Source organism: Solanum pennellii, chromosome 11 (genome assembly GCF_001406875.1).
Source record: "Solanum pennellii chromosome 11, SPENNV200".
NCBI lineage: Eukaryota > Viridiplantae > Streptophyta > Magnoliopsida > Solanales > Solanaceae > Solanum > Solanum pennellii.
The window spans coordinates 47,696,723-47,706,131 of NC_028647.1; the positions used below are offsets into that span (position 1 = coordinate 47,696,723).

Here is a 9,409-nt window from a genome sequence, read left to right on the forward strand (position 1 = left end):
TTAAGAGTCAAGTTTAAAAGTTAAGAAGTAAGTCAAAGTAAGTTCTTAAAGTTTTCAAAGAGTCTTAAACAATCATTTTAACTTTGTTTTAAGTCTCAAGGTACAAGTTGAGAAAAGAGTGATGATTTGAGTTAAATTCTCAAAAGTTATAAGGAACTAAGTATTCCTTAAGATTTAACTTCAAGTGAAGTAAAGAATAAGAGTTGAGTACATCTCTCAAAAGCTATAAGGGAACTAAGTATTCCCTAAAGGTTTATAAATGTTTTCACATTTAAGTAAGAGGAAACACAAAGAGTTCCAAAAGACTTTTGAGTAAGAAAAAGGGGAATATTGATTCCAAGAGTGCTTGTTAAAGCTAAAAAGGGTCGAGCAAATTATCTCAACCCCAAGGAAGAAAGTTATGTTAAAAGCATGAGCTAAAATATATTTTGGGAGTAGTATTGATCACCGATATGGTGATGAGAGTTCATATTGACTCAAGTCTCCATGTAAACCATGTAGCCATCATGGGAATTAACGGGTCATACTTTTTAGATGAACACCTAAGCTAAGCTAGTGAATCCACTAAGTTAAGTAAGGTCATATACCGATGGCAAGGTATTGGATGGTCCTCAGCAGCGTGAGATAAAATGTTGTATCATCACTTAGGCTCAAGTAATGGTTGTCGGTTAGAGAATCTCCCACAGAAATTTATAAAATTGAGTTTACTATTGTTCTATATTTAATGAACTAAGTTTTTACATTGTTTTATCAGTTCTTTATATATATGGCATATGTCCTTATTGCTTTATATTGAGTTGTTATCTTATGATTCAAGCAGAGCCAAGGTAAGTTCATCATTAATCCCTTTCAAGCTTTATAGATGTGTTTATATTCCAACTCGCATACTCGTACATTCAATGTACTAATACCAGTTGACCTATATCGTCTCATGATGCAGACGCAGGTAACCAGGATCTGCATGCAGCGCTTCGTTGATCCAGTTCGAGCTCCAGAGTCAGTGGTGAGCCTCCTTGCATTCCGGAGGACATCATTTTAATTGCTTTGCTAGTTAGTTTATTAAGATGTTGTGGTGTCCCATCATCCATCTCAGTCAGTTTAGAGGCTTCATAGACAGTTAGTAGTTCAGTTTTGAAGTCTCTTTTACCTTATAATTTCATATGTTCAAGTGTTGAGACTTAACTGTCATTTTGGCCAGACTATCATATTAAGTGTTTCTTTTAATCATGCTCTATTTCTTGATTGAGTTGAGTTAAGTATTCCGGTGAGTTGAGTAAGCTAGGACAAGAGTTCGCTCAAGGCGAGCAATGGTCGTTGGATGTCGGCCACATCCAGGGTGAAGGCTCTGGCATGACAGATTAGCTTGGGATCACTTGTGGTCCTAGGTCCCGTGTCCGCGCCTCGGGGGTAGCTCGGGGCGTGACAAAATTAGCCAATGAATTTATATCAATGGTAACCAATCATAAAATACTAAGACAGGAATCAAATAGGAAATTTATGTGATAACCAACTTCCATCCATAAAATTCAATACTACACAATCGTCTGTAGCTACAGCCCTGGATTAGAGAAATTAGATACTCATAATTTGATTCTCATTCTTTGAATATTCAATAATCATACGAGAAATCAATGGATGAAAAGAGTAGGAATGAACAACAAATTTGAAGTACAAACTCATCCAAGTCGTCATTCTCCATAAACCAGAAAAAGAATAATAAAAATAACAAGACTCGAGTCTATTTATAGTTGGAAAAAGATCAGCCGAAAATTAGATTGTGGGTACGTGATGCAGAGTTGATACGGACCTGTCTTTCTTCCTAAAGTCCTACTCTCTGCGACACGGAGAGGATTCATAATCATTTGTCTGAGCAACCTCAGAAGTGAAATAATGAATTCCCTCTCTGTAATGCGGAGAGGATACAAAGCTAGATATTTTCTCAGTTTGAACTTCCCTTCACTCCTTTGCAACTTTGTCTTTTGTGCTTTTATGATCCGACCCACAATCTCTTCACTTCCTGTTACTTTTGTGTCTATATTCCTTGCTTCCAAAACTGCAACCAACTAATCACATTGGCTAATCACAATGCATTAACACGATTAAAACATTATTGATACAATGGAAAAGTGTACTTGAACTTAGCTTAAGTGTGGAATTTAGGCATATAAATATGCACAATATCATGACCTATTGGAAAAGAGGGAGGAAAATACAACAAATAAATAACTGACTGATTCATAATCCTTGAGGGACTTATTCACGATTAACTTTTCATTATTGCATGTAGTTAAGTTAGGTAAAATAATATCTTTATTCCTTTTTGTCCACCTTTGGAAGGATTATCAAGGCAATATTAGAGAAATTTTATATTGCAACTCTATTACAAGTTTTAGCACTAATGAAATTAGATGTGCTTTTTGAGGAAGCACAACTCCATTAGGTGTTCTAAGTTTCATATAAGTTGAGATACAAAGGAAATTGAGTGCTGGAAAATGTTAAATATGAGAATTGAAAGGGATAGACACATTGCAAGAAGTATCAGCATTAGCAAAAAAAAAATATTTTGTGGCTAGCGATTTAGTGTCATCGGCGGTGAATGATTTTGAATGAGAGGTCATGCTGAGACACCATCTAATCCAAATAATTTTTTCTTCATATGTTATTTTATCAAACTTCAAGATATGTCTTTTTGAGTTTTTATTAAAATTATCAAGTATACAATGAATTCAATAAAATGCACAACATTTTTTGTTCGAAGAAATTTTATAAAAGTAACACTCGCAATTGATGAATAAAAGAATTATATTTCTTTTTGGAAAGATGAATAAAAAGCTTATATCCGAGGATTCACATCTAAGGTGATGAAAAATCTAGAGTAAAATGAAGGATTAATAATAAAATGTTTTTAGACTTAGAACTAAATGTTTTTAGTTGTAGGACTACAAAACTATTATAATTAATCTTTGGATAAAATATTCTTGATAATTTAGTGTACTCACGTGAAAACAAAATTAACATGATCATCGATAAGCTTATTGAGGTAGTTTACCATTGCGCAAAGCGCGTATAATTTACCTAGTGTATAAATAATTACTAATAAAACTATTGTCATAACTATATATAAGAAGGAAAACAAAGGATGAAAGAATTTTTTTCTTTGAATTGATAGAAGTGAAGATGATAATGTTCAAGAAACCATTTAACAATATTTATTCATAATAAAACTAAAATCTCTACTCATTGAAAATAGAACAAAGAACTCCAAACAACCAACCAATATCCCTAATAGTTCTTCAAGAATGATACAAAGCTTTAGTCATGACAGTAGCATTATTATAACGAACTAAAGAAGATGGTTAATTCATGGAGATAAAGCTTAAGCATTGGGAATGAAGACTCTGGCAGATATTTTGTGAAATCTTCAAGTAAATCTGGATGATCATTGAGACATATGGCAACCTACACATAAAAGAAAAAGATAGTCACAAATTAAAACATCAAGACCATCTAATAATATTTGTGTATCCAAATTAAAAATGACTTATCACCTCATGGTAGACATCATTGATGTTCTTGTTGTGCTCCTCTTTATACATCTTCAAAATGTCTAACAAGGATTTGTACACATGATCGTCATTTTGAAAACGCTCCTACACAAAGTTATAACCGCAAATTCTTAATACTCCAAATTCACATTCAAAACTAGAAATATTTCAAAATACACACTTTTTCTTGTTCTTTTAGTCTTTAAATTAGCTTTATAAGATGCAGCGGAGAAGTTGCAAATTTTGTCAAGGGTGTTTAGAAGTTTGGTATGTATCTTTAGAAAGGTACTTTAACCCGTATACATAGTATTATTTTTTATATTAACAATAGACCAACCTTGGGTAATGTAGCTAAATCATCGATAAAACAAGTGCTTAAAATACAAATTTTTATAACACTAATTGTTGTGAGATATACTTACAACGCATGTACGTACATGATAAAAGAGGTGAGAAGATAGAAGAATAACCTTTACTTTCTTCACAAAGGTGACAACTTGTTCAAGATTAATTCTTTGTGGAGAAGCCTCATCTTGATCTTTGTCTTGCTCTTCATCCCACTTTGCAAGAAATCCAACTACAAAAGCAATAATCAATAATAATGAAAATTACTTTTCACAATTAAATTTACTATCATGACTTACCAACTCGTTCATAACGCTCTATAAATTCATTGAAACCCTCCATAAGCTCAAGATATTTTCCAAGTGTATTAGCAACCTGAAATAAGTATCTTGCATGCTTTCAAATCTATCATATTAAAATTTGTTTTCAGTGTACCGCTTGTCTAGCCTATGATTTGCAATCAAACCATTGATAGAAGAAATTGTAAACAAAGATTATTGTCGTAAAGGATGAAAAAAATGATAGGTTAGATGCATGATCAACATACCAATCTTTGTAACTGCTCTCTTGTAATTATTTCTTTTCTATAAATATAAAGACATTTTAGGAATGCCTGATAATCCGCCGGACTTCTTACTCTTTCCTTTACCTTTTCACAAAAAGTGAACTCTTTGCCAAGTGTGTCTGAAAAAATTAAACAATTTATATTAAAAATCATACTAATCAAATAGAAATTTTCAAACAATGCTAATCATGAACTGACGTTTCAGTGCATCTTCAACTTGTTCTTCATAATCCTCAATGTGAGTTCTTTTACCCATATTCTCTTTTTCAGCACGCGTCTTTTTTTGCTCTTTATGCAACCTCATCAATGTTTTGTTGTTGTCCAAATTAGTACTTGAATTCAACAAGAACATAGTGCACTCATCTAGCAAATCTGGATGTTCATTGAGAATTATGGCAACCTAAATAGCCAAAAAGAAAGTATGAAGGTCCTCGTTTATATAACATCTGTAAATCCAAATTACAAATGATTTATTACCTCATGGTACACCTCTTTGATGTCCTTGTTCTCCTTTCTATACACGCTCAAAATATTTATGAAGGATTTGTAGTCATGGTCTTCTAAACGTTTCTGCAAGAAGTTATACTTGAGTAAGTTAAGATTAAAGTACGACCTTTATTATTAAAATTATAAGATAACACATATCTAACCTTTATTTTGTTCACTAAATTGATTGCGTGTTCAAAGTCAAATTTACTAGCACTAGAACCTCCTTCATCTTTGCTAGCTCTGCGAGTGTCACCTCCTCTAATAATAAAAGAAAAGGCATATATACCAAATTAAATGGTCAATGTAATTATGTAATTATAGGTATTATCTAATAATAAATTAAGTGGGTGAAATTATGGAAGATTGCAAATCAAATGCTTGAATTTTTACACCTTATTGAGGTCAAAGTATATAACTAAATGAGGTAACATTTTAATTGGTTACAATATCAATACAATTGATACTTGGAAAACAATTTTGGAAGGTTTTCTAAAATTCGAACTAAAAGTCTTAAATAAGGCTACTTTATCATGTGTTCAATTGAAACAAGTTGTAATTTGAGTGGCTAAATGAATTAAATTTACTTACAACTTCTGTATAACTAAAGGAGTACACATGTTTAAATGATTAACATATCTACATAATTAACACTTAAAAATACATACAAAAATGTTTATCAATTTTAAATTGAAAGTTTGTGATAGAAATAATCATTCATGTGTTTCTAAGCTCATGAAGTGGAACAAGTTGTTATTCGAGTATCTACACAAATTAAGCCAACTTGTATTGTTCTCAAATTCAAGTACTGGTTAATATACATTTTCATTCACTTTAAATCAAGGTTTAACTTGGGCAGAAACAAAAGTTTATGATAGTCATGTACATAAAAATCACTACAGAGATACTTTACGATTCTCCAGGGAAGAATCAACTAACCTCTTAAATCGAGGGTTATCATGTACATCATCTCCAAATAGCTTCATCCTACAAAAATAGAACAACAACAATATTTTACAATAAAAACGATACAAAAAAGGAATAAAAAGGCATGCTCCATTCTCTAAAAAATTTCACCTAGTAAAGAAGAAAAAATGAAAATCTCAGTAGATCTATGAACAAAAAAGAAGCTAAATCAATGATTTAGATTAGAATAAGAAAAAGAAAATCCTTTTTAGATTCATCTTTCTCTACCTTTTTCCTTCCCCCTCAAATGAAGTACAACACACACATAAGGTGAGGCCAAAAAAATGAATTTAGAAAAAAAAAGTGTAGTTGTATATGTAATGTAAAGAGTCTCAATAAAATAAATTTTGGACTATGCACATTATATATATTCCCAAAAATTTGGTTGATGTGAAAAAAAAAGATAAAATTTTGAAATTAACTCAAAATTAGGGTAAGGCGTGAACATTTTTAATTTCAAATTTGAGCTCAAATTTTGAATTTAAATTTCAAAATCATACTTACTGATTTTCATAATAATAAATTGAACTATTTTGGATTTATACTTTATAACTCTAGATTGCATTTGCTTACAATTAAAAATTTATTAATATTCCAAAAAAGAACAATTGATTATTTTTCTAGAATTTCTGGAAAAGTTATAAATTTGTGGTCAATGTAGTTTATCTCAAAGTGAAAAATAAATATTTGGTCAAATCTCTTTTCATTAATATTATGTGTTGATATAAAATTATGTGACTTGGTACAACATACCAAAATCGTTGAACATTTAATTTTTGAAATTTTGGCCCTCATTTTAAAAATGATTGCATACATGTTTTCTTATCGCTGAAATAATATTCCTTTTTAAGAAATCAGACATGAAATTCTGGCCCTCATTTTAAAAATGATTGCATACATGTTTTCTTATCGCTGAAATAATATTCCTTTTTAAGAAATCAGACATTATTGAAAGATTTTTTTTATCGATGATTGATTGTATTTCTTTTTTTAAATAAAAAAAAGCTTTCATTTAATTGCATGATTAGATATATTGAAGTTATACATAAAATATAATAATACAGTATAAGATATTTGAATTTTAAAATTATATGTCACCCAATTTTCCTCGGATTATTCTTGTAACACCTCACAATTCTACACTTACATCCGTAGTCGTAAGAGTATTAACTTAGGCCCGGTGATATAATATTTGTTCGTATTTATTAAGGCCCATTCTTAAGTATTAGAAGTGCTTTAGATTTGAGTTAAGGTCATAATGAACATTTAGCACAAAGTCGAGTTGAAAGGTTCCTTAACGACTAATTTCTTTAAAATTACTAAATTATTCAAAATAGTTGAATAAAAAAAAATTAATTTCTTACATGTTCCCAATTGTCCTCTAGAAAAATAAATTTTAAGTCACTATCGTATTATATTAATACATTTTAATTAAAAAAGTAAATTTTTTTATAAATTTTATTTTCGGAAAAGGGTCAAAGTACCCTTTGGACTATTTGGAAAGGTTAAAATATACCCTTCCTCGATTTATTGGGATAAAAATGCCCCTCAGTCTCACTCCACCTATTTGGTCCATTTCTACCTTAAAACTAACCCCTTTTTTTAAAAAAATTATTATTATTATTATTATTATTATTTATTATGTGTTAGTTTCGTATTAGATAAATTAGAAAACAAACCATTTAATTGTCTCGACACGCTCCGACCCATTCCAATACCCACAACCCCAAACCCAATTAAAGACCCATGAATTGATCGCTCTTTCTTTCTCCCTTTAACCCTAATAATAGTCTTTTCTTCTTCCCTCTTTTCTTCTTTCACAATTTCAACACTAATATCAATAAATGATAAATTTTCCAGTGCAACACTAACGGTAAGGCAGCAATGACTTCGAACAAGTTGATTGCAGTGAAGAAACAAAGAGTTGGAAAATTAAAGGCTAAGATGGGCGAGCATTAGACAAATAACTTATCTCGAAATAACTTGTTCATAGCCAAATGAATATCATCAAACAATAGTTTAATTTCATTTTCCAGAAGAGATCAAACCATATGACACAAAGGTCAAGCTTTAGCATATTTGAGTATCATGTTGATAAGATAAAGACCATTAGAGTTAATATCTCAGATGGTTACTAATGCACTATTTTCTCAGAAAGTCACTCAACTTTCAATTTTAACTCAAAAGTCACTCAACTATGCATTTCTCTTTCAGATTGTCACTCAACTTTGAATTTTAACTCAAAAGTCACTCAACTATCTCCTCTTTCCTCAAAATATCACTTAATCTATTTAATTATTTCTTTTGTTTAAAATTTGTTGATATTAATTGTTTATTTAACAAATCAAAATTTTAAAAAATAAAAATACCATTTAAACCATTTAGTGATCCACCCACCTAACCCGACCCATTAAAAAATATAATATAACATATTTTATTCTGCCCTTAATCCTAAATTATTTCCCTCTTTGTAATGCGGAGAGGATACAGAGCTAGAGATTTTCTCAATCTGAACTTCCTTTTGCTCCTTTGCAACTATATCTTTTGTGCTTTTGTTATCCGACCCACAATCTCTTCACTTCCTATTACTTGTGTGCCTATATCCCTTGCTTCCAAAACTGCAACCAACTAATCACATTGGCTAATCACAATGCATTAACACGACCAAAACAGTATTGATACAATGGAAATGTGTACTTGAACTTAGCTTAAGTGTGGATTTTAGGCATATAAATATGCACAATATCATGACCTATTGGAAAAGGGGGAGGAAAAGACAACAAATAAATAACTGACTAATTTACAATCCTTGAGGGACTTATTCACGATTTACTTTTCATTATTTCATGTAGTTAAAAGATAGGTAAAATAATATATTTATTCCTTTTTTGTCCACCTTTGGAAGGATTATCAAGGCAATATTAGAGAAATTTTATATTGCTAACTCTATTACAAGTTTTAGCACTAATGAAATTAGATGTGCTTTTTGAGGAATCACAACTCCATTACGTGTTCTAAGTTTCATATAAGTTGAGATACAAAGGAAATTGACTGCTGGAAAATGTTAAATATGAGAATTAAAAGGGATAGACACATTGCAAGAAGCATCAGCATTAGCAAAAAAAATATTTTGTGGCTAGCGATTTAGTGTCATCGGCGGTGAATGATTTTGAATAAGAGGTCTTGCTGATCAGACAACATCTAATGCAAATAATTTTTTCTACATATGTTATTTTATCAAACTTCAAGATATGTGTTTTTGAGTTTTTATTAAATTTATCAAGTACACAACGAATTCAATAAAATGCACGATAATAAAATGCACGACATTTATTGTACGCAAAAATCTTATAAAAGAAACACTCGAAAATGATGAATAAAATGTTTATTTTTCTTTTTGGAAAGAGGAATAAAAGCTTATATCCGAGGATTCACATCTGAGGTGATGAAAAATCTAGAGTAAAATTAAGGATTAATAATAAAGTGTATTGAGACTTAGAAT

At 30.6% G+C, this 9,409-nt stretch overlaps 1 long non-coding RNA gene across 1 annotated transcript; it reads right to left on the reverse strand.

Moving 5' to 3' along the window:
• Nucleotides 1-4,940: 4,940 nt before the first annotated feature.
• LOC114074863 lies at nucleotides 4,941-5,918 on the reverse strand. Its single transcript, XR_003575211.1, has 3 exons — nucleotides 5,881-5,918; nucleotides 5,106-5,202; nucleotides 4,941-5,025 (listed from the first exon to the last, which is right to left on the reverse strand). It is a non-coding gene; the product is annotated as an uncharacterized LOC114074863 (long non-coding RNA).
• Nucleotides 5,919-9,409: the final 3,491 nt, after the last annotated feature.